The following is a 27,210-nucleotide window of genomic DNA, read 5'->3' as shown; positions in this document are numbered from 1 at the left end:
AATGCTCTTCTCTAGCACTTCATACTGCAGGTTATGACATGATCTTTACTTCCACTATTCACTCTTTATTCTGTAAATAATAGATAATTATACATTATATAAAATGATAATTATTGTTAATTTTGTCGTTTTCGAAGGGCTACCTGCAAAACAGAGCTACCTGTGAAACATATTTGTCACTACAGAACTTCTTTTCAAAAATACCATCTTTACAATTAAGAACAAAGGAAAAAAAATCATTTTTCTCTTTAAAAATGTGCAAAACCACAGAGTTGGTTCTGGGATTGCGACACACAGAAGTCTTCAGCCTGTGGGTTACGTTAGGGATGGCCCAAGGAGTTCAGATCTAATTTAACTGTGGTGACTGGAAACAACAGGAGTCAAGCTCACCTCATGACCAAATGCTTTTGTTGCTCTTAGCTCCCAACTTGTGCCCCACAAAATGCCTTAAGAAACCCATTTTCAAGTTTGCACTTGGAACACTGCTAGAGGTGAAGGGCTCCAAACTCTGCAAGGCACTAAGAGCCAAGCATCCCTTGCAAACTTGGATAGTGATGGAAAAGTTAGAAAGCAGGGCCATAATTTTTCAAGCATTTGAAGGCCTGAGTTATGTTAACACAAGTGCAGAACAGAAATGTTTTTCTTTTAATCAGATTCTGAAGCAAGACCAGCACCACCCCAGCATAATGGCACAGGGTACAGTTCAGAAAACAGAAAATACAGGATGCTGATCTGTGGTACCACCCAGAGGCTGCTCTAAGTCCCAGAGCATACACACAACATTACACATTACAGATCCTTTACAGTCTCAGTGGAATAATGGTGGTCTTGCTTTTCTTTCCAAAAGTGAAAGGTGTAATTCTACTATTTTTCTGGGAGCATTTTTGAAACAATGACCGTGGGCTCCAGTCCTATCTGGAGGAACAATCTGACTTGCCTTCATTTCCACATATTTATGGTTTACATTCAGCTCTCAAAAGCAGTTCCAAACTACCAAACCCACAACAGCTGTTTTCAGAAACAAGCATTTCTTATCATTCGGTATCAAGCATCAGAGCCCATTAGAGTATGGAAGGAATGCCACAAATGAATTGGGTTTCTAGAGTCCTAGGAGATTTGTTTCAGTTTCTAATCAAACTGGTTCCCAGACTTAATTCAGTCAGCCTTTATTTCTCCTACACTTGGCAAGTGAAGGACTCTTTTTTTTTTTTTCCAGAAGCAATTAAATATAAATGGCTAAGCACACAAGCAGTATATTAACAACTCTAAATCCTTTTCTTCTGCTCTTGATCATAAAAACCCTTCCATCCAAGCAACAGTAATGCCCCTTTTTATAGCATAAAAAGTATAAAGAAAGACCATCTGGGCTGGCATGCCTGCCTTTCTCATACTTACACAGATTCAAGGTGACCCCTCCCAATGTTTCTGACTCCCTGATCCCTTTCAAAATAACTGGAGACTCCTTCCAGCTTATCTTATTCCCAGGATCTTTTAAAGTGCATCAGATGTATTAGACATGATGGATGAAGAGGAAGGAGGGGGAATGATATGAACTGATACAGTTGCTATGACCCATGTGCATTTCAAGCTCATTTTGAAACAAATTTGTCCAGTTAGAGGATAGTGACTTCCCACATTAAGATCAGCAAGGGGGAAAAGTATGTAAGTGAGACTGACTTTTCACTGCTAAAGCAGCTTTAAATGTTAATCATGTGGTGACACAAAATGCTTAAGTGTTGAAAAGACAGGACCCTGCCATAATCAAAGTGACACTGCAAGAAAAACTTACTTTCAGTAGGGAAAAGCATTAGGTTTGTACAGTGGGATTCCCAGATAAAACAGCACAGGCAATTGCAGATGTATAAATGTATATATACACTCATAAAGAAGGGGATAGAAAAATAGAGATACAGGCTTAATTTCCAAGAGTGGAGCAGGGAAGTCGGTTTATAGTTCTTAAACTGAAAATAAAGTTTGAATTAATAACTATCATCAGACCCTGTACCATCAAATATGTTGACTTCTGGTGGCAGACTTGCAAGTTGCTTAGTATTTTTACACTATTTCTATCAACAAATCACTTAATCCCACTTACAACCAAGAAGCAGCACTGATTACCTAAAATGGAGGGAAAAGTCCTTTTCTTGTACTTCAGGTGCAACAGGCTAAAGGGCTGGGAGTGTCAGAAGTCCCTGGAAGAGAAAAGGAAGAAGGTTATTAAAAGGTGGATGCTTTCAGGTAGCAGTTCCTCTGAAGAGGTGCACCACAAAGGTGCAAAGTAAAGGAAAACTTTAGGAAAATATACTTTGGATACATTTCCTTTACTTGGGTAGCCTCAGAAGAACAGCACACACGACTACCCAGACACAGTGTGAGGTGGCAGGAAATTTCTTTTTACAGGAAATTCCCCAATTATCCTAGTTTAATGGTGCATGTTTTAGAATAAGGCAAGGTCACTCCTTCGTAATCCACGTTAAAAGAATATTGACATCATAATGCATAACCACACATTATCTGTATCAGAAGGGACAGGCATCATCCCTTGCCAGCTGGTGTTGAAGAGGTATCAGAAGCAGACCCCTGCATTTCTTCCCTTTCCTAAATCCATAGCACTGCCCTCACATCCTTCAGCACTGGTTTTACCAAGAATAGTCCTATGGAATTTTCATACCCAATGAAAATACTGAACATAAGTGTGTTAAACAGACTAAAAGAACAGGTCAGGACCCTGTCATCTGCAGTAGAAAAACTACACAGATGAAGTTCATCCAGATGAAGTTCATACTTATAATTTTTATTTCAGCCACTTGGTTTCATCATATTTTACCAAAATAACCTCCCTTTTAAGAATTTTTTGCTCATCTTTTAACACTTGGCTACATTGTTCTTCTTTTATTACATGAAAAAAAGGCTGTGATGTTTACTTCTACTTCATTTAATAAACAGTCTCTTATGCCGTAGCACAAAGCGTTAGGAGTTGCCTAGTTCCTGAAGAAAAGATCTTTGATGCTGGCATTGTTGAACTTACTTATGTTTCCTTCTTATTTTTTCAAGTCAACTTCTGTAACATTTCCTTATCCCAGATTTTCGTTCTATTTTACCAACATAAAGGCAACCCTTCACAATCTAAGCTGAACATTTTGTATTTGCGTGGGGGGATTTTTATGTTTAATTAGACACATTAACAATGTCAAGTTGTTAGGCAACAATTTACAGTCAGGATGAATTACAAAGGAAGCTCCCAGATCACAAAGGTCCCAGAGCTTTTGAATGGCTTCTCCACTTTTTCATCCCTGCACGCTGCTGTGTGCTTAAAGGGTGACATCACTCATCTGCATTATTGTGCTGTACATTCATCAAAGTACTGATTAGAATCTAAAAGTTCTCAAATAGCAGGAGGATTTAGTAATTTGTAATCAGATACATAAGAGCGAACAAAAGGAAGTATCAGTGCTTTCAGAGGGAGTTGGTGACCTTCTGGTGCAGGTTCTGGAATGACTTTCACTGCTGATTTTAAATTGTACCTGAATGGCAATATTAACAAAGCAGCTGGATGTATGTTACAGGTGTGGGAAAACCAAGAATCTACTCTGCAATTACATTTTGATATTTTACCACGTATTTAGGAGTATTAGTACATGAGAGGGCAGAAAGACATGAGCAGCTTAGTACGGTGAGAGTCTCAGATTTTTAATTTGCAGTGGCTAACACTTGTAGTGGTGATGTTCTGGTTTCCCAGGGGCATGCTGCTGCATTGCTGCTGCTTTTCAATCATTTGAGGCTTTCCCTTGATCAGAGGTCCATAATGTGCATGTGTTGGATACTACATGAAAAATCTAATGATAGCTGATATTGTACATCTGTGGTGGGTATGAGCCCTCTCTCTCCAAGGCCATGGAGAAGATTTCAATCTACATCATGATATGAAACAAGCCAAGCATTTTATTTGCATTTCCATCACAGAGAAACCCATTTCAATAGCAAGTTTGTCTCCCTTTAGAGTGGCTCTTCTATCTGCATAAAATGCCAATAAATCCTTCCATACTTGATTACTCCGGTGCACAGCACATCCCAAAGAAAGTTTACAGTTTCAAGTCAAGGCATCTTTGTTGATAACCTCAAGGCTCTTGTGGATTGCAGGTGGAACCCAGCTCATGAGTTCCCTTCTCACTTTCAGCCTCCCAGGCAATACCTGCTGCTTCCAGTGTTTCACGAAGTTATTGCCGTGCTTACAAAATGCAGATGTGTTTAAATGACAGGCAGGGGTCTTACTCCCACCTAGCAAAACCTCTTTTGAAGGTACTGATGGCATATTTTAGGGCAGACGCTTGGTCACCATCTCCCACAGCAAGACAAGGATCTGCAAGAACCTCTGGACTTTCCATCCCAGGAAGGGATCTGCAGGGGCCCCACTCAGCAACTCGGAGTTGCTTCAGACTGCTCAAAGTTGTCTTCAGCTGAAACATCCTCCCACGGGCTGCTGCAGCAGCTGGGGCTTGCCAGAGTTCACAAATGGTTTGAACCTCCCTCCTGCTCGGCCTCAGCTACATCCCAGGTGGGCTGCTCCCCCATGGAAGGCACAGCGAGAGGGTGCTGTGGGGGCCAAGCTCCTGCAGCTCAGGGATACCGAGGAGTTCCCTCATGCAAGGCAATGGATGCAAACCAGGGATCTGGCTCAGCACTGCTTCTTTCAGATCGGGATTCTCCCCACACACACACTGCTCTCATTGAAGGAAAGTTGCCATGTGTTGGGTAACCTTAAACTATAAGCAAGAAGGAACAGTGGGAAGCATTTCCTTCAAATGACTGAATACTGTGAACTTTCCTTAGGTTTTAAAAATTCCATGTCAAGCAGCTTCCCTCAAAATGCACAGATGTCCATTTGTGCAGCTCAGGCAGTGAAAAGTTCCTGCATATTCCAGGAATACAGCTACTTGTCTGCACATCCATGGATTTTGGAAACACAACTGGCTTCATCCATTTCCAAAGGCTGAGTTCACACTGTGTTGTAACAGACCATTTCAGTAGGTCAGAGAGAGCAAGAACTCAGGGTCTAGAAGGAAGGTCCCCAATGGAGGCTCTCAGAATCTGCTGTTGTTTTCAGCTGCAGCCTTGTTTTTCAGAGCTCTGCCAGCACCAGAAGCTCCTGCTCACAGAAGAGTCAGCAATTTGTTCCCTTGATTTTTGGCCACTTTTACAAAGCACAGAGTTCCCATTCTGCAGCCCACATTCTGCCTTTGTTCATTGTCATTAAAACTTCACTGACAACAGGCAGGGGTGTAAATGAATGGAGACTCTGCTCCCCTCTTCTGTTTCCTGAACTCCAGCCAAAATCACCACATTTCATACATCCTGAATAAAATCATAAATCCTTCCCCACGGGGAGCAGGGTGTTCCCCTTGGAAGTTGGCCTGCGGTTCCAAACCACTTCAGGAATATAGGCCAGGTTTCTAAAACCAAAACTGAGGCATGTCTGACTTTTTTTTGTAATACATAACTTTTGCTTCCTTTTCTCTGAAAACAATACTTTGCATGCTTTTAAAATAATATTCCCTTCTGAATCTATACACTTAAAATGTGCATAGCTGAGCTGCCAGATGCTATAAATTGTCCCAGCTCGACTGGACATGAGGAATCTATTCTGCCTTATGCAGCAGGAAGATGTGCAGAATTTCAAACCCATTTTTACATGCAGCCTTGCTTATGTTGTTGGAGATTAATTTGGTCTGACCTTTATGATACATTTAAACACTTCTGGTTTTTCTCACAATTATCATTATTAATCTTCTCCTGGATGGTATATCCCACAGTATATTCATTTATTAGTGAAATTAAATTTCAAGAGGGAGAACACTTGGGTAAAACATCCTCAGGCTTTTGGGTATTCTGAGAGAAATCATGTGTATAAATGAGCTGGTTTTTTCTGTATATACATGAACTTTTCCCAGAAAATAAAGAGGCAGCTACTTCACTGAAATTCTGGTAATTATCCTCATATATAACATGAAAGTAATGATCTATCATGGCCCATAAAATAAGCGAAGTCCCGTAAATAAGCAGTTCTTGCCAGAAGTCAGCATGTTTTTATAAAACCTTTACTTGCTGGGTTTTGACTGATTCAGTACAGCAGGTTCATTTAGTCATTAAATCCCTTCTGTGCATTAAAGATCATCTGCTGTTCCTGGCACACATTGGCACTATGTGCACATTGGGAAATTCCCATCTCTCTGTACAGGAATATCTGTTTCCTTTTCAGCTTGCACTGCAAACTCAGCACATCTTTCTGCATTCATGTCCATCAGTGACTTGTGCCAGACATCTCATTCAGGTACAGAATTGTTTTAAACTAGAGAAAATTTGTCCTCCATCATATTTTACCTTCTTTTTCTTTTTTTTTTTTTCCCATAAACTGGGTGTGAAGGGAAATGCTAAAGCAGTGCAGAATCTATCTTATTATAATTCAAAAATAGAAAGCCAGTAGTAGCTGTCTTACATAATAGGGCCTGGAGTTTGTGTTTCACCATTGCACAGGAATAAATTTAGCATGTTAAGGATCAGGAAATTGAATAAGCAGTTTAAAATCACGGTGCACCAAACCCTAAAGCTCCACCAGATGCAGGAGGGTCAGACTCAAATTATTTGACCTATTTCAGGATTCTTATGTGCCCTGAATGACAACGCTCCTTGCTGAGGATTTTCCAGCCTCTGCCACGGGACTCAATTAAACAAACATCAGCCAACCTCTGACCCCAGCACACATCTTTAATGCTTGCATTATTTGCCCATCCATAAGGCAGACAACTGTCAGGCCACAGTTGTCACAGTAACTTGGATAAGGTGCCACAGAGAAAACTGCAAAACTTAGGTTACGCAAATACCAACCAACTTTTCTAACCAGCAAAAGGCTCCTTCTGAAAGGAACACAACCTGAAGAACACTCCCACCTGGGTTTCAAAAAGAAATTGCCATTATTTGCTATGGCACAGTATCTCATAATCACCTGCAGCCACTAAAATCTGTAGGAAAACACATCAAAATTTTAGTAACATTGCTGGGAAGCGTGGGACAGACTTAGGAAAGCTGTTTCCACAGTAATGTCCAGTGGCTGCCTGCAACTAGCTCATTCAAACAAATCTCATCTCTGATTAAGCTGTATCACAGGGTCAGTAGCATTTGAAGGGCTGAGGTGTAATTCTCACGAGTATGGTATCCCTCGTGCTCTGTGAAGGAAGGGAAAATGATTGAGGTTATCCACCATTGTAGAGAAATGTGATGCCTGGTTTTAAAAGTATTTTACATTCACTCTTTTCCTGGCTCTCTCTACTTGCAACATCTCTGTGGTGAATTTCTAAACTGAATGGGTGGGGGTGGTTTTATTGCTTCCTGGCCATAAATGAGAAAGCCAAGTCATTTTTAAAAATCAATTACCTGTAAAACATAGTGTCAGAGAGAAATATTATTTCCCCCTTTATTTACTAAGGGGAGTTAAAATCATTTGCTCTAAACATAGTTTCTGTGGAAAGACAAGTTTCCTGTCAGGGTCATTGTCAGTCACAGCAGCTCTGCAACATGAAAGCAAAGGTTGCTCGGTTTTGGCGTGTTTTGGCAAAACTGCCAATGATCTAACATCACCTTAGCATTGGTATGCACATCTGATGATGGCCACAAGGTTGTCCCCAGGGAGAAAAATCACTGCCTGCTTCCTGGCTGAGGTCTAGCTGATGGTCACATACTCTTTGCGTGTCATTTACATATCTTTACATGCATCCATATAGGTATCTTTGTATGTCCTGATGTAAATGAGACAGATCCACTCTTCGCATGCCAAAAGTCCTCCTCATTTTGGAAACTCAGGTTACAGTCTACAGGGAAGAACATATTGCAGCAGAATGTTGAAACCAACCTCGAGGGGCCCAGTCAAGCTGAAATCAAACCATAAAGGTCTGTGTCAAATAAACATCACAGAAGTCTCCAGAGATGAAAGAACCTCTTCATTCCTATCTCAGAGAAAAGGGGTAAAAGAAGGAAGAGGATACCAAAAGATGCAAGCCTGTGCTCTTCCAGGAGGAATGTGAGGCAGCATTGCCTCCTGTGAGGGTCTGTGGATTATTTACCACAGTCTAGCTAGCCCTTAGCACAAGAGCCTTGGAGTAGACACATGATAAATTTTCTCTCTCAAGTAGGCTACTTGAGCTACACTCTTGTGGTTTTTGAAACAAGGAAAAACACTCCAGGAAAGAACAGTGTAAACCATATCTCAAATTTAAATATTTATATTTTCTATATATTGCACTTGAAATTCAGGCTGCATATAAACCACAGATTTTGGAGAGAAATTAGATAGTTATAGCTGGGAAATTATGACAGAATTTAGTGAACATTGAAGAGCTGTGTCATACTATTTAATTTCATCTTTAAAAGAAAAACATCATGTCACACTGACAGAGATTATAATGCTTAGGCTTAAGGGGAAAGAAGATGATAGGGCTCTTATATTTACTCTGAAGTGAATCTGCAGCCAAGTGCTCTAAGGAAAAACACTAAGTCAACTCAGCATCTGCAAGATCAATATAATTCTTTAAGAGGAAAAAGTTCTCTGTTTAACTTATTTTTCTCCCACAGGGGATGGTGTCAGACTGTTGCAGGAAGCAGTAAATTGCAGAGTTTGTGGACTCTGCTCAGGCACAACAAGAAATCATTGTAATTCAAGTGATGAAGTCAAAAATACAGGAGTCCAGTAGAAAGTATTTTTCATGTTCTGAGTTGCAGCTAAAGTTGTGGCCTCAAAAGGTGTCAAATAAACAACTCTGCTTGAGACCCAGATCTGCATACCCTGAAGTACCAAGCTGAATATCCAGTCCTTACAGTCTGTAATGAGTTGAAGAGTAAAAAACACTTCTCATGTTTCCATTGAATATTTCAGGACTCCAGGAAAGCTTCCTGATAGGAGACCCCTAATCCTGAGTCGTGGCTGAATTCATGTCAATTGGTGTGGGTAAGGCAAAGCTCTTAACTTACTCCCAATTTCAGCACAGGAAGAGGAGCTGTGGGAGAGAAGCAATATCTGGACAGAGAGAAAAGAACCAAAAAAATGGTGAAACCATCTTGAAGTCACATGCACAACATCACCCTTGCCCAGCAGTGAGACTGGTAACACATTAATGAAGAGTCTGAAGGACAGCACTGAAGCCACTTTCTGTGGGTTATGGAATTCCCATTCCCCCTGGATAGCTGAGATGAGTTTGTTAGATAAAATGAAGTTGGCAATAGGGGATTATAGGCTGGATGGGGACATCACAAAATTGACCAGCAGAGGGGTAAGGAACGGCCTTCAGGGTGAGGACAAGAAGGACATTGAGGGAACAGAGAGGTACTCAAAACAATGTTCTAGGAGTGCAGTCTTGGCAACCACACTCTGGGGGAGCTGCTCAAGGGAGGACTGTAGTTGTCACACACAAGACACGAGGAAAAGCCCAGTCAAATATTTTAGCTGGATAAAAACTGCCCTATCATTGAGTTAATGTGAAACAGAACCAGCAAATGGTACAACACAGGCATAGGTCAAGCTGAAGACAGAACTCAGATTATGGCTGACAGGTTAGACCATAGCAATATGTACTCTGATTAAGAAAGGAAATACTCTTCAGCAAAGAATTGAGAGAATGCATCATTTGGCCTTTTTATTTTTTTTTTTTTTTTTAATGTTAGCATGGAGTACTTGATAGCTGCTGTGAAAATTTCCTGGCATGATCTTTAGTTGCACGATGAATGTCTAAGTTTAACTAAATCATCTTGAGAGAAAAATTAGAGATAATGGTCAAAGCCCTGAGGAATTAGTTGATTTGATAACTTTCAGTGTCATGACTATAATGTCTGATATCTCAGTGCTATAGGAGGCCAAATGACTGAAAGCAACTGCTGTCTACTTCCCCATGAATGTGGAAATCCTCCCTTTGCCATAGCCTTAACTTCCCAGTTCTTGCTGTGAAGCTAACTGAGCTGGCCAGAAGACAAGAATTTCTCATGAAAAACACTGAGGTTTTGGCATTTCCCATTTAGACAAAAAAAGAAGGGATTTCAAAATATTTCATCACAGGGAGAAGAATGTCTCTGAATTAGTCCAGAACAGCACTGAAAGCACTTGTCCAGTGGTGATTCAACTCTGCTCTCCTCAATTTCTGTAGCTGACTTTTCAAAGAAAGAGGGGAAAACATCCAAATCTTCCTTTTGGATTCAGCTGTTCCTCTGAATAAAATTAAAATAGGAGGCTAAATGTTCCCTTCTCTTTTAATGAGAGGTCATTATCTACGCATTCCTGAGATAAACTATGGGAAACATACAACAGGGTGATTTCCAACTGAATCAGTGAGGAGGAAAGATGATGAGAAAAGTTTGTGTATCTAGTGTATGGAGCATAACATCAGCTAAAGGTTGCACAAACTGCCAAGTGATTTAATACCAGATGTAGAATCATTTAGGTTGGAAAAGACCTCTCAGACCATCGAGTCCAACTGTTAACCCAGCACTGCCAAGTCCAGCACTAAGCCACGTCCCCAAGTGCCACATACTGAGGCACAAGTGGTCACTAAATACTAAAACATGTCATGTCCAGCTGCCAGAGAAGCTGAGGCAGGAGCAGGACACCCAAATGCCACGCAGTCACCAAGTTAGCAGCTAACACTGTGTTCAGCCACCACATTAGCAGCTAACATTGTGCTGGCACCCTCTGAAATTTGGTATTTACCTCATGCTGCTGGGTAGGGGCTGAAACCAACCATGTTCTGGTTAATCTGCCTTGAGTAACTACAGCTGGTGGCCCGGAAGAAAACAACTCTGAAATTAATCTGCAGCATCTCATAATAAAGGTTACCGTTATCCAGCAAGGAGTGTCCCGGGGCTAGCCCTGCCCAGTGTTCTGGGAGACTCTCAGGAATGTGCAGAAGGAGGAGAAACTTTCCATTTAAATACCTTCCGAATGTTTTCATGCTTCGCATCCTCCTCCTTTCCTTTTCCCAGACCCTCCATTCTCACAGCAATTGAGACTCTCCAGTGAAACTTGCTTAGTTGCCTGGATATTTTTCTGGATGCATTTGCCTCATGGTTAAATGGATAAGAAGTTTTCTAGTTTAAATCCATCTTTGGAGAGATCAGCAGTAAAAACAAGGCTGCTTTTTTTTCATTATACACCTAACTGGCTAATGTCTGCCTGCTGTTTAAGCCCAGGACACAGAATAATATATGAGGTTTTATAAGGGTACATAAAAGTTATAAATGCCTTGTGTAAGTATTTGACTTGTTCATAGTCAATGAGAACTATTTGTACACGTAAGGCAAGCAAGATTTATCCTGTAATGGGTAATCCTTTCTTCATTTAATAAATAATCCTTTATTTACTTTTCTTCAGTTCTCAAAGTCAGTCTTCAGAACCTAAAAAAAACAACCCATGACCTCATTACCTTCTCCCCTCATGGTGCTGGAAGCCTAGGGATGACTGAGCTTATGTTAACATGTTTGCAAGTAACCATTCAGCCTTTTTTTGCCCCTCCTTTGAAATAGCCCTTCCTATGAAGGCTGTTCTGAGAACAGCCATGATGTTCCATAAGACAGAAACCTCATGGGGCAGGATTGGAGGAGAAAAAATCAATTTCAAAACCAAGCATGTATTCTAGGATTAATTGCCAGGACTACCACTTGCTGTTTGTGTTTTATCAGTCTTTGGTTTAGTGGGACTTAAAGTCTTTCTGATTTCAAACTTCGAAACCTCCCTGCTGCATGTCAGCACCATTTCCTAATCGGCTCCTTCAGCTTTGAGAAGTCTGCTGTAAAGGGAAAGAAATTCTGCCTGGACTAAAAGATTTCCTATCCAGATGAAAGCCCCTAAAACAAAGCAAGAGCACTTTGCAATATATATCATCATAAATATTCACATGATTTATTTTAAAGTGCTTACTAAAATTAGGCTCCTAATCCCATGTTGAAGCATTTAAATCAGCGTCAACCTCTTCCAAAATGGCAAGTATTCAACCAGTATCCCTTGAAATATATGGTGGTTTTGGTGACCAGCACTTTTAGATGTCAGGCTATTAATTTATGCAGCTATCTTTCAGCATCCAATTTTGCTTGACCCATATTTCAAAGATGTCTTATAAAAGCTGGAGAAGGAAGAATTTTAAATCCTGGCAATGCTACAGCGGTTACTATCAATGGGGCCTTGATTTAGTAATAATGTTGTTGTGAAACAGATCATAAGATGTTGTTTAAAATGGGACAAAATAACTGGTAAGGCCCCTTTTCTTTTTGGTAAATTATGTACAGTGCTGCCTGTATTCCAGTTCCTGTAGCATGCTTCCTACCATCTGTTTTCCATTTTTCTTTAATTTCCATTTATGCCCTTTGGCCTATTCCCTGCATTCAGAAGAAAACAGTAATTAAAGTTGACATTATCTCTTGTGCCTTTTCCAGACTACATAAATTGAAGACATTTAATTTTTTTTTAATGTCCTTATAAGTTGTCTTGTATCTTTTATTACAAGATCAATCTCACTTTTTTGAGGATCTTAAGAACTGTCAATTAGTGATCAGCTACAGACTCTAGTTGGCCACAGTAATGAAGAGGTTTGATTTTCGCTGCATCTGATTTCCATCATTTCATTAGTACAGATTTCAGTGAATATCCTTGTCCTTGCTAGGCTGCAAAAATTATCTATAAGAATACTGAGCAATATAAGATTTACACTGTGTGTACAGCAAGCTCCTCGCCCTGTCAATACCCACATGAGGTGAAATTCAGTATGGGCATCATTTTTGTCCCACAAATTCAGAATAACTATTTGTTTTCCTTCACACTTACAGACAAAAAGATCATTTCATTGCTCAGAATAAACGGTGTATAAAAAAGAGCTGTTGCCCTTTCAAACTGCTGTACACTGAAAAGTACAATCATCTTGAGTAATCCTGGATGTGCTCTTACCAAAATCAAGCCATATTTCACAATAATGGCATCAAAGTCCTAAAATGCAGCCTTTCTTTGACACTGAAGTCGTGTTATATGACCACAGTCTTGTGTTCTGTGGCTGCCTTTTTGGGAGTCGTATATTTGAAATTTGACATTTATATATAAATCACCTCTAGGAAAAGGGAAATTGGGCTTTTAAAATCATATATATGAACTCTCACATGATTTCCTCAGTAAATACTGTCTTTCAATAGCTCCAGATAGCGCACAGACACAATACACAGCATGCATGACATCTGCTTGCTGTACACCAAATAGTTGACTGAAAACACCTGGAAGATGATGCCCTTATACCAGCCTTAACAAAAGATAAATAGAAATTTAGAGCCAGATGTTGGCTCCTCAAATACGTATGAAAGATTTGCCTCTTAATTCAAGCATTTTTATGTGCCACAAAACACTTCAGAACCTGTAAGGGATCACAGAAAAAAAAATAGAAAAGAAAAGAAGAAATGGTAACATAAAAAGGAAGTACATAAATTCAAAATAAAGTAATAAAAAAAACCAGAAAATGCTGTGCTATGTCATACTCCTGTCATTAGTGGAGTTATCCTTTGGACAGAGAATTATACACATTATATATGCATGAATATGTGTCTTCTTATTGGTTTTGTATATTTTCTTTGTGTGTTAGATACATTACCACAGTTTATGGTAATGGACTTGGTGCTTTCCTCAGTCTCACTTTCCTTTAGCAAAATAAACTTCAGGTGTTTGACACAAAAAAAACCCCACAAAACAAATAGAAGCAACAAACCCCACAAAACAGGTTGAACAAATCAAGCTGCAGTGCCATTTGTTTAATCCTCTGCGCCGATTTCAGACAGCTGGATATAAAAATTAGTGCATTTTAAAACGCAGAGATTTGCTGTACTTCAGTTCAGCACAGCATAACTGTTGTTGGCAGGAACAAGAGGCAGCTTGGTGGAAAACATAAGCATAAAAACCAGCACTCAGCTTGGGACTGGAGTCTTCATATGTCTGACAGCAGTATTGACTTCAGTGGAATTGCTACAACACTCAAAGCAGCACACACCAGTAAGTGCTGTGCCAAAGATACAATTACCAAAACCAGAGCAATCAAAAATTCTAAAAGAATAATGTTTTTTTAATTTTATACAAACCTACTATGTCCAGTTTCCCAGTGAAGAGGTGAGGCTACTATTTTGCAGTCCTCCATGTTACAGCTGGTCCTAAAGTCACTTGATACTCATTATTTGCTGTTTCTGAAACATCATGAAAACCTGCCTATATAAATCTTTACCCTACTTATGAAAAAGCTTCATAAGTATTATGAAAGGGTTTTTTTCTAGTTTATGTTTAGTGAACTGTGAAACAAAATTAATCTTCAGTGTAGGGCATGAGGAGTTTTTTCGCTTGCTAAAAAAGGGGAGGGGGGGTGGTTCCATCAGCTTATCTTTGGTCCATCTCACAAAATCCTTTTCAGAAGCTTAAAGAGAAATATGTAGCTCCTGGAACCGAGTTCCTTATTTCCACATTCATTCAGTTGCCCAATATCATATCCTCTGCATATTTCATCTTTCCTCCCACTTTTTCAAGGATACCAACAATATTGATATCTCCACTCTGATTAAAGCAGAGAGTGGGTTCCCTTCAAACATGAATTAGTGCTACACAGAATGAGGATGTATTTAACTTCCTGGAAATGCAGCTTGTTTCTGCAATATTCATTGCATCAGATCAATAAATCATTCAAATCCTGTGAGACTTCAACTTCCCAAGGTGCAGAGGTCAAGCTACAGTGGAACTAGCAAATATCAGTTTCACACAGATGTGCAATTAGAACATCTGTTTGTGTCTTCTCTGCCTATTAAGATGTTTGTTCTGTTAATTGTAGGCAAAACATAAGTAGTCATTGTGGTTTTGTTTTTGTTCTGACATGGGGAACTTTGCATCCTATATTCAACTTAAACAAGCTGTCAGCACAGTTTTTAGTCACTGCTGTATTTTTAATAGGGAGTGTCAAGCTTGGTGAAAAATTTGGCTCACGGATGCTGGTTACCCTGAAAATACTTTGCTACAATTTCTGCCTTAAACAAAGAACAGTGGAGACTTGTCAGTTCACTGAATCACCTTTTTTTTTTTTTTTTAAATAAGTTTAAATCCCCCAAGTTCCTGTTCTGTAGCAATAAAGGGAAAGTTGCTGGGATTTTTTACGGGAGTTGAATTCATAATCTGATCTGTCTCAGCTGCCAGCCTCACAAACACCTACATCTGTGCTCAGTTCTGAGTCTGGGAGCAGTTTGTACATTCTCATCAGAACGTTTGCACCCTGCCAGCATTTGCATCACAGAGTGGAAAGCATTGTAAATGAAACACTATCCAAGGTGGTAGGAGCCTGGCCAGCGGAGCCAAGGCCTCTGAATCTACTCATGCAGCACAAATATTTGCAGGACAGAGGTATTACGAGGCAGAGGAAGCAACACAACTGGAACACCAGACCAAGAGTCCAGAGTCTTCTCCAAACTGCTGTTTACTTATGACAGGATCTTGGCATGCTCTTTAAGTTCCCTTTGTCTCCGTCCCTCTGTCCATCTCTGCAAAACCAATTAAGAGCCAGAGGTGAAAACCAGTTTTTATAATTACTAAGCTCATTATTATTGCTTCTTTAGGGACAAAACTCCCTTACTAAAGAGGATTAGGATGCCAATTGTCACTTATTAGAGCTAACAACATGAAAACTACACAAATTCATGTGGTTTTGCTACCTCTGTTGTTGACAAATAACTGCAGTCTCTTAAAAGGATGCAGAGCCCAACTCTTTGAATCGAAAAGCAGAAATCCATGGGCTTTCTGGCATTCATGCTGACCTCAGGCACCCAAGGCAACAACAGATCCTCCTCCCTCTGGTATCACTACCCACTTGGGAAGGTACCAGACTGACGGAATCTTTGTTTGCTAGGAGCAGACCTATAAATTATCTTCTGCTTCACCTGCCCTCTTAAAAGTATAAGTATTATTTTTCAACCAATTATTTCTCAAATGCATAATCATTAGAAATGTCAGTAAAATAATAACTCGAGGGTGCTTCCTGTTAAATTTCTTAATAACCACATCCTCTGCTAATAAACACCTAGGCCTTTGGCCCCAAGTTTATTTAGCCCAGGATATGGGTATTATTACCTCATTAAGAGGAAACACCCTCAAGATATTATTTAAGTACCTCCAGAAGGAAAAACAGCTGAATGAAAAGGATGTATAGGCCTGCTGTTTAAAATTCACTGGGTAAGGCAATTTTACATGTAAGTCACCAAAAATTAGGTTTACCTTGGATAAAGAGATACTTATTTCTAACATGATAGCATGCAGTTACCTGTGTGTTTATGGGAAGAAGCTGAAGGTATAGGAGAGTTAAGGAAAGGCCCTGACTTAAATTTCCTGGGCACTGAGCATTTAGCAATACTATGATAATTACTGGCTTTGATATATCCCGTTTCTGCTGTTATGCTGGAAAATGTTGGTGACATTTTGCTTGACTTTTCCACTTCAGAAAAGGCAGCTTTTAAATGAAATATGATGAAGCTGTTCCGATAGCACCATTTCTTCAGCTCATGTACTTAAATCTCAGCACGTGGGCAAATTTTTGTAGACTCCAAGGTTGGGATATTAAGCATTATCATATCTTTTTGACTAGAAACCAAATTAAAATAAATCCTTAGCTATGCTTACAGGACCAATTTATATCTTTAAATAGTGCAGCATCATTTTATACATTGACCGGACAGGCACATTTTTTTCAAAACAAAAGTGTGTGTGTATATATATATATATAGATATAGATATAGATATGTATATATACGTATTTTTTTTTACATTTAATGGTGAAACAACAATTATGTTTGGCAATTATATAAACAATTCATCTAAGCGTTAAATATGTTCATCGAGAACAAAATATTCTATATATTTTCAATGCATATCATGGCAATATTCCAGTGGAAGCAGAGACGAGACAGAGGCTCTCACTTCACTTGGCTGAGACCCCAAAAAAGATAGGAGATGACCGTGCCTGCCCAGCCTAAGGAGGAACTAGGGATTGATGGCTGTCCTGGCACACAAGAAATCTCATCAAAGTAGCCATTAAGGGGAAGGAGAATAATGGAGTTCCACTACAAGGAAAGAAACTGGCAAATCCTTGAGCTCAGAGCTTTTGCTGATCTTACCCATCAGTGTTTATGGTATTAGGGCATTAACTTTCACAGGCCACACTCCCATCTTCCTCAGTGTTCTTCTCCAGAGCCACACAGCCAGGTTCTGTAAACAATGACTCCATTATCCAGTGGACAGAATACGACCCCAGGCAAAGAGTATTCAGGAAAACCCGCTTTAAACCACAGGCCCTGCACGAATGCAAGTGGTGAGCAGGGTAAAAATGTCATTTTTGAAAAGAGTACAAAAATGTGGTGTGGAGAATATCTGTACCCATCAAAACAAAATCTTTTTTATAGTACCTGCCTCTCCAGCACCCGCCTTTATTTCTCCTCTAACACCCCAAAAGGAGATTTCTGTGAACAAAATGGTTTTGTTTTGATCTGTATATAGAGCACTGTAGATTATGATTATTGAAGGCGTTTACACAAAGTCAGGCAATGCAAAGGAAGCCCAAATAATCCTCTTTATTGACTGGCAGCCTTTGGCCAGAGGATGTTGCAGGCTACCTTTGATGCAATTACTCCACAGAAATATCACTTATTTTATATACTCACATACAAAGAAAAAAACAGTAAACAGGCATCATCTGGAAAGAAAACATTGGAAAGGAGCAAGAAATCATTAAAAGTAGAAGAAGGAAAACCTACTTGACTGCACTGAAACTCTGAAGTCAGGAATTCATGAGTGAGGCCAGAGGACAGGCCTAACCACAGATGCACGGAATGGCCTGTGTTGGAAGGAACCTTAAAGCCCATCTGATTCCATCCCCTGCCATGGGCAGGGACACCTTCCACTGGACCAGGTTGCTCCACTTCCAGGGATGGAACATCCACAACTTCTCTGGGAAACCTATATTAGTGTCTCACCACCCTCATAGTGGAAGAATTTCTTCCTAACATCTAATGTAAACCTGCTCTTTTTCAGTTTGAGCCATTCCCCCTTGCCCTTGTAATCACTGAGATGCTCAAAATTCACTGCCAGCCACTTCTCTCTCTTTGGAGTTTTTTGTTGTTCCCAGCATTTGAGTCAAACAAGAAGCGCCGTTCTTATTCTTTTTTCTTTATTTCAATATAAAACTTCCAAAATACAGAAAGAGCCACATCTTGGCTCTCCCTCTGTACCTTTATCGTTGCTCACTGGACTTTCAGCCCTCAAACTGTGGAACAAGGCATAAGCCAGCACAAGAAGTGTCTGTGGAATTGAACCCTGAAATTAAGCTTTTAGCTAACGAGCTGGTGTTTTCTGTCTCAAAAAAACCCTGCAAAACAGGAAAACGGCTCCTCCCTTCTGCCTCCCTACATGCCCATTTTGGGAATGTGTACAATAAGTGATTTTCAGCTTTTCTTGCAACCTCAGAACATTGACCTCTCAGCAGAGCAGTGGTGACGGACCTAAACCATGTCAAGGAGCCACACAAAGCTGCTGGGTTTCCTACCTGAGCTTTTCCTTGCCTGAGCAGCACCCACCTCTGGCAGCCTCCCGGCCAGCATACCAGAGCCCTGAAGGAATGGCATGTTTGTAAACTAAACAGGAAAGAGGAATAAGCCAGACACTTACATCACCTGACAGATGTCTTTCTCAAGCATGCAAGTTCATTTAAGGATTTTCCATGGCATGTGTTGACTCAAATCAATAAATAAATGAAAAAGTAAATAAAGGAAGGGGGAGGGAGGGAAGAAAGGAAGGCAGAAAAGAATGAGAGAAAGGGAGAGAACGGGTGTCACGGTCAACATGTTTTGCACCCTATAAAAAGGAATTAAGTGACTCAGGCTCCCTGCCCCCCTTCTCCCTTTATGTCTGGAAGTGAGTCCTTCTGAAACACTATCGCTACTGGCAGCACAGCAACACATAATAACATGGTAGCGACACATAAAACTGTCAGTCTTCAATGGAAATGGATGGTTAGGCTGAGGGGGTAAACAGACTAAATCAATTTGAACATGCATGTTAAGGACTGTGAAAGGGCAGAGTTTAGTGCTGCTAAGCTGGAAAACATTTGTCTCTGTCTCGTTGTATTTCCCTGCCATTCAGCGGCATCCACCCACAGGCCTCTCGCTTGGCTCCAGTCAGACTCCACGGCTGATTAATGGCAGCTGGAGGTGTCCAGTAATTTCCTCACCTAATAATAAACTACAACCCAAAACAGGGGTTCCCCTCAGGCCCACATTTAACACAGCTCTACTTACTACCAGGAGAAAGCCAATTACCCCATGTCTGCTCTCGTCTTTGAGACAGTGCACATTTAAGTGGCTTTGAGAGGTTACGTGGTTGGCTTCAAGCACATCATCTTTGTCTGTGGCAGGGTAAACAAAGCTCAGAGAGAATCTGCATCACTCTTACACAGGGATCATTAAGGGGAAAAAAAAGCAGGAGGGAATGTCATTTTTGCAATGGAAAAATAGTCTCTCCTCCAACAAATCTTAACACCAACATGACCTCAAAAACAGAGGGACTTTCTTTCTCTTATCCTAATCCCAAGGTCACCAACACACACAGTTATGATTTCAGTGGCGGAGGCTTAAGCAATCAGTCTGGCTCACCACTTCCTACCCAAGGGTGCCCAATAAAACATTTTATGTGAAGACACATCCTCAACAAGAACTTTTCCAGATTTTGTTAGCAATTAAAGCAAAGCCTTGTTACTGAAAGAGTTGCATGGATTTGTGTACTCAGTATTAAGGCACAAAGACAGCATTGTCTACCTGGGATATCAGATTAATTACATAGTATCACCCTTACATTAGTAACTTACTGGTTAAATAATCAAACATTTATACAAGATGAGGAAATTTTTTTTGTTATTTAGGTGGGTTTAATATCTCAACTTCTGTACAGTTACCTGAGTGAATAAAGGATACAGATTTAGCTGTAGATAATTGATAGTGGTATTGACAGCATGAAATACCTTATCAATCCTTCAGCTGTCAGCAATTTAATATATAAACATGCTTGCAAAACACAGGATTATTCCTTGTGCGCCTAGAATACCCCCTTATAGCTCAGTCCTCCACATTCCAGTACTATGAATACAAAAAATACTGGAATAACATTCAGTTTCTACTCTCCTGCAACAAGAAGATGGGAAAGCTGAGTATCCCGGTTTCTTGGTGAGCGGACAATTGCAAGCAATGCAGACGCCAATATTTTTGCAGTAGTACTTCCTCACTATAGGAACAGGATACACTGGCTGCCAAAAAGGAAGTAAATTGTGTCCCATACTGGTTGACAGGTTCTATTAATACCTGCAATTCATGATGTCTGTCAAATTTTGAAAAGCAAAAAATGCACATGCCTATGTGTACATGAACGTGCCTCTCCCCGGGAACAAATGTAATGAACATGTGGACACTGAGGGAAGACTGTCAGACACACACAGACCATTGCTGGCAATGTCTGGTCACACAGGCAACTGCTGGCACTAGGGGATTAAAAGGTAATATAATGATTTCTTCAAAAGTCTTACGACAGCTTGGGAGGAAACTGATTTTCCAGACATCTGTGCAAATAGATTATCCATTCTCTTCAAAGGTTTTTTCCTATCCCTCCCCTGTCTTCCCTCCCCGAGGCACAGTGGATCATCAGGAAGAAATTTAAAACAGCTCTGGACATTGTTTTTATGCTATCCTTTCTACAAAGAGATAATGTCATTTCTGCCACAGATGTCACTACCTATAACTTTGCACTATGCTAGAAACTGAGTTAAGAAAAACAGTGAACAGGAAAACAAATGTAGATATGAAGGGAAATACAATTAGGAACTGGTGGTTTTAATCACGTTAAAGCCATTCCACTAGAGGTGCTGGTACTAACCAGTAAATTATAAGCAAGGCCAACTTCAAGAGAAAGTTTTTAAGTGGAAGAGGAGAAGATTTGGCTGTATCAAATAGTAAAACATCTTTTTTTCCTTCTCTCACTGTTGTTCTAAAAGTTGAGGCTCGAGTGTAGAGCCTGCACCCCCTCTTAGATACATCCACCCAACATTTCTCATTGGGTCACTTTTCCTATTTCAAAAACCTATGTATGTGGCAGGTCAAGCATACAAATAAGTGATTACAGGACAGCAGTGGAAGCTCCCTTCCACAGACGCAGAGTTCCATGTAGACACACAAATTTCTGAAACTCAAGGCCGTGCGACAGACAATCTCTTTCAAAGGCACACAGACACGAAAGCTTCTTTCCAAAGAGTATCCTAATTTTCCTGGCTGATGAGGAGGCTTTCTCCCATGTTGGACAGCAAAAGACAGATACAGAGGCAAGTATAACATATACTTTGCCTCAAGAGCAGAGCAGTTTTGCTTACATTTGTCTGAGGAACAAACAGCCACGACTCACATCACACAGTGACATGGCCTCCTAATACAAATTGCTATAGCCCCATTTTAAGGAGTTCCAGAAGGAGTCATATCTAATTAGCAAATGAGTTGCATAATTAGCATCAGCCATATGATAACTCAGCCTATTGAGCACTCTGACATTGCCAACAATATACAACTGTGGTGGCTTGTTATGAGCACTTACAATATTATGTTTTATGTTAAAGAGCAATAAATATTGTTCTCTATATTCATTATACGTTTGACATGTGTCCCCTTTGCAACAGCGGTTGCCTCAGTTCTGTTCTTAGGACTCTCAGACTAATTTCCCACCTGTTTCACAAGGGACCTTTGCACATAGATCATTTGCTCTTAATTTCATTGGGAAATTTTGTTTGGAAATGTGGAATTCCTTCCTCCTAACAGTTATTAGAAGTTATTACCACAGACTTACATTTTTTTCAGTATGCATGATCTTAAGAAATGTCAGGCTTGTGGTGTGCTTTGGGGTCAAGAGTAGTCAGGCAATTAAAAAGAAAATGGAGTTCGTGAAGAGTTTCTGCCAACTCAACAGTCTGTGGGGCAAAGAGAGCACAAAATAAGGCAGAGCTCAAGAACTGTCCTTCACAGTGGCTATGAATCTGAGATATTATCACTGATATTTCCTGCAGTTTTTTTCAAAACGGGGAAAAAAGCAAAAAAACAACCCCAACTTTTCCCCAAAAAGGTTCTGGTTATTTTCTGTACTACCAGTTGTATTCATATGACTAAAATACTCCCAAATGCAAAACTTGCAGTAAAAGTTCTGGCCTGTTAATCTTACATACACTGAGGCAGCTCTGGAACAGACGAACAACAGCACATAAAATGCAAGCTTGATTTACTTTCCTCTCCAACTTCACCATTTCCTGGATTTATAAAATATCATGTTCTTATGAAATTACTTAATTAAGTCAGATCACAGCTGCCACGTGATGGTATACAACAGAAAACACTGATCCAACTACCACCACCCCCATCTATTTTGGAGAACAAGAACTTGCAGTGATTACTTCTAATCAGACAACATTACTGATCAGTGCATAAGTGAACCCAAAATTGAGCACAATCATATCTGTAGCTGATTTGATAGGCCATGTAAGTCCTCCCTATAAACAAGAGACAGTTTATGGGAAGAGCAACATCATCTATTACACCAATTGCTGTTTTGGGGAAAAAAAATAACCCTTCCAGACACAAAAGCCCTTAAGATCTTGTGAGGGTTTTTTTCCCCAAAAAAAATTTATCCAGCTAATAAAATCTACTTCTCCCTTCTAATCTTTCCTCCCCAATATCCTTTAAACACCATAGCTGTAACAACACTGTGCTTTTCTATACATCTTCTGTCTCCCTCTTCTCTATGAAATGAAATATAAGCTTCAGGTCTGCAAAAAATGGTTGTAAAGTTGCTCCTGCATCCACATGCAAATCCCTTCTGAAACATCTCTTTTGCCATGAGGACTGCTAAAAACAAAGATTGCTGATGTACTGTGACAGCTGCTCTGCCTCTCCCTGTATTTCAACTGTTGGTTGCAAAAAGCCTGAAGAAATTGTTTTTTCAATATTCTTTTTTCTGGTTTTATATCTGGCCCATCAGGCCTCTGGTTCATGACCTAGGTTCCTAAGCAAAATAATCAAACAAATAAATAATATTAATAAAGGTAGTCTGCATGTCAGCTGTGGAGTCCCTGCATGGGCTGTGTCTTATATTATTTGAATCTTTTTTAAGGACAAAAAAAAAAAAATCAGTATAAATCAAAGACCTCTTTTATCTGAATCCTGGATGTTTCCAAAAGGAGGAAACAAACTTAAAAAGGCAATAACACAAAGTTAAAATTGATTTCCTTTAGGGAGGTTGTATGAGCCTCACTTGCAGTTCAGTCCTTTCTTCTTCAGGTTGCACATACAGACTGTTTAAGAAAATTTTCTTTACCTCCAGCAGAAAAGCACATGCACTATTCTGGAGATTTTTCCCCACAAAAGAGCCACTTACTTTAAACTTGATCTAAGGTCAACCAGAATTTTGATCAACTTGAATAAGCACAGGGTTCCTTGAAAATTTTAATGGAATTACGGAGGACGTGAACTTCATTTTTAAATAGCGTTTTCTCCTCACTCAGGAGAGCTGAGAGGTGACAAAACCTTGGCATTGCATTGAATGTGCCCCAAAGAGGGATGCAGGCTTACATCTGTTAGTTTTATGCCGTGAGGCTCCAGTTTACAAGCCGGCTTTCGAACGCGGGCATCTCTCGAAGCTGGGCCGTGCTCGCAAGGGGCTGAGCTCTTCATTGACCTCCCCGATCCTTCAAATGCGTCTCCTGAGGCCACCACACCGCTCCCTCTGTGCCGAGATGACGTGTTCCCAGAGCACAGGGGGAGCGAACAAAGTCCAGAAGAAAAAGGAAAGCTGCTCTCCTGTCAGAGCCTCGGCTTATCTCAGCAGCTCCCTATTTTTGACTCGATTGCAAACGATATCTGTGATCAAAGGGCCAGAACCCCTGGAGGAGCTTAGGCGAACAGCGTGGTGGCCGCAATTCTTCCTGATGATTTGTAAGCAGGAAAGGACTTTTGACATGAAAGACAGTTTAAACAGCACAAGAATAGCAATAAACCAGCTGTAAAATGCTTAACATTGCCCTTGAACTAATGCAAATTGTTCCAAACAATTTTCTTTTGCTTTCCTCTTTCTTTTCTTTTTTTCATTTTTTTTTTTTTTTTTTTTTTTTTTTTCCTTTTTGCAGTCTCTGGGTGCCCCGCTGGGACATTTAAACAGTCACATGCTCAGCATACAAAAGCCTATATAAGTGGGGAAATACAGTGTACTAATGTGTTTAGAACAAGGGAACCAAACAACGGCCGCAATTCAGATCTGCTGCCTTCCTTTCTTTTGTTTGAGAAAGTGTTCATTAATGACAAGCTTGTTTTGGATACTGACTGAGCGTCCAGACAGAAATGTTGAAGGGTAATTTATTGGCTTAAAATACTCCATTAAGCTATTGAAGAGATAGTTAACAAAGTGAGTAAAAAGCCTGAACGTTCTGAAAGTAAATTAGTTGGGTCACTGAATATTTTAGATGCTTAGAAAATGGCAGTATTTACTGCCTGAGCTTCAGCAATATTGAAGAAGTGTTTACAGAAGTGGTGTTTCAAGGTCATGCTCTCTACCTACAGAAGTTATACTACAAGAGTCTTACAGAGCCCTTTAATATCATCTTTAAAAGCATTCTTTTCTTCTTCTTTTCTTTGCCACCTGGATGTAATGTAGATTTTCAATTTCAAGCAATGACACCTATCTTTATCACCAGCAATTAGTTATGATCATTTAATAAGTTCCAATATGGAATAAAATAAAACAATCTTGTAGTAATTAGAGATAGGAAAGATCAATGAGATCATCAGTTCCATTTCCAAAATTTTTGAGCACTGGCAGATTGTATCAGCTTTTAGAAGAAAACACCAGTAATTAGACATTAATTTGTTGGTGTGCATGTATGCGTGTTCAACAAATTAAAAATCTCCTCTACATCTGTTCACTTATTTCTACTTCTTCCTGACAATGCTTGTTCCCCTAAAACAACACTTTCTTTTTTCCCCCCGTCAAAAACTTTTCATTCCTCCCCACTGTTTCTCAGGTCATTGTACAAAAAAAGAATCTTATTAAGAAATTAAGTAGATTGATAAAACACTGTATATTTCAGACAGCTCTAAGGTATACATTTAGCTCAGGTGGAAGAAAGTGGAATATAACTGAAAGTTTAAAAATTACATCCTAATCAACAGCCCTGACTTGGGGCAGGGCTGGGGGGACAGGTGGGGAAGATGGAGGGCAAAGGCTGTGCTGCTGCATGAAAAGGACACATTAGAAATAAAATAATTAAAAACAGACAAACAAATATTTTATGTAGTTTTACCTGCAGTTAAAAGGTCTTCAAATTGAAGAACTTCATTTTAAATTTAGGAAAGTTTGCCAATCCACAACTGTATTCATAACTTTATACTGTATTTTAAATCACAGGACAACCATAGGGCTCGGGAAAATCCACATTTATGGGCACTTTAACAACTTCTGTATGTCAGTCTTCAATTTCCCTCATTTCTGTTATTCATCAAATTAATGTCAGAACAGTGGTGTGGTAAGAAACACCATCATTTAAAGTCTTCAGGTGAGGAGCAGGAAGAGAGCACTGTGCATCCATGGCCAGAAGTATATGAGGTTTCTGACCTGCCTAGGAAATGCCCTCAGGAGTCCGTATCCCAGTACATCCAGCCATATTTCTTCATCCTCTGGGGATTTCTCTGTCTGAGGATGACAGGATACACACTCCTGCTAAATCTGAACTGCGTGGGAACCTCTTCAGCTCCTATTTCTGGTGATGCTGTAGCCATTCACAAACCATACCAAGCACATGGGTCTCGGAATTGTTTAAACTAACATTGTTTGAGGTCCTGTGTGCAACCACAAAGCAAAGCATCTCAAATGTTTTCAGCTCCCAAATATGATGTCAATGAAATATAGCTGGTGAATATTTTCTGTTGAGGCTCACGTTAGTGTTTCTTTAATTCAAGTGACCTCATACTCAGTAAAAACCTGCTATTGTTCTATTTTATGTAAATTTTCAATGACCTAAGTAAAGCAGCAAGCATTTTACTGACTCTTTTTTCTTATTTTGCTTCCCATCATTTTTATTTCACGGATACATTATGAAATAACTATTAAATTTGCAAATTTTTACAGCACCTCAACCAACAATCAGGGAAAAAGAACTGCCTGGCTTTGTCTCTGTTTTCCTTGAGACTAATTTCTGCAAGTGCTAGAGGTTAATAACACTTATTTCATCCATTGCTTGAATCTAATAAAAGCAGTGGGGCATAACATTCTGTAAAACCAGGCAATAGAGGAAATAACACTAATGTTAACCTCTAACATAAATGTAGTGGTAATTGCCCTGGTCTACTTTTAAAATGAATGCCTTTTGTAGTCTCCCAAGCGGCACAGAAAAAAAATTCCTATGTTCTAGGCAGCCATCAGTTTCCCAGATGGAGAGCACTCTGTGTTATCCATCCCTTGTTGTGCCATACTCCACAAAGATGTCACATAAAGGATTAACACATTATTACGGATATAGGCAGAGCAATCCCTGGTAGCTGCCTTGAATGCATGTATTTAAAATGCAGAGAGAGCTTTCTGCCAGAAAAAAAGCATTTTGCCTACTCTTCTTCTGCCCAAAGTTTAAGCAGAATACATCAGAATGCAATTGAGGTATTTTTCGTTAATTCATGATGGCATAACTTTTCTGTTTTATCCCAAGACTATTTTGGTTTTAAATAAACTGTTTTTCAAATTGTCTTTTATAGTTTTCAGGATAAACCTGCATGTGTATAAATACCGAGTTTTTATAAATACTGTCATTATCTTATGTTTATTTATAAATACTGTCGCTTCAAAGTCTCCACTGACCTGAAGGGGACATCTCCAGTCTGGCGTGTGCTGATACTTCATGTGGAAACTAGAATTTCACAAACATTCACAGAATTATTCTCAGCAGTAATTTTAATTTCCAGTTGTCTTCAAGCAGGATAGGAAAGAACATGATAGTCACAGGTCAGGGCCATTACTTAGTACCTTCTCACCTACAAATGTTCTCAGCTAATCCTGCGAATTATATTCCA

General features: G+C 39.8%; 1 long non-coding RNA gene across 2 annotated transcripts in view; it reads right to left on the bottom strand.

Annotated features, from left to right (window-relative positions):
- Nucleotides 1–27,210, bottom strand: part of LOC138109366 (uncharacterized) — a 126,030-nt gene that overhangs the window by 9,551 nt on the left and 89,269 nt on the right. The window contains exons 5-6 of one of the 2 annotated variants that reach the window (XR_011150431.1): nt 17,200–17,290; nt 2,119–2,192 (exon numbers count right to left, since the gene is read on the bottom strand). This is a non-coding gene — a long non-coding RNA (uncharacterized lncRNA). The remainder of the gene's footprint in view (nt 1–2,118; nt 2,193–17,199; nt 17,291–27,210) is intronic. The other variant, XR_011150430.1, reaches the window with a different exon arrangement.

This window comes from Aphelocoma coerulescens, chromosome 4 (genome assembly GCF_041296385.1).
Source record: "Aphelocoma coerulescens isolate FSJ_1873_10779 chromosome 4, UR_Acoe_1.0, whole genome shotgun sequence".
Lineage (NCBI taxonomy): Eukaryota > Metazoa > Chordata > Aves > Passeriformes > Corvidae > Aphelocoma > Aphelocoma coerulescens.
Note: the sequence above shows the minus strand (reverse complement) of the source record. Positions and strands in the feature narration are given on the sequence as shown.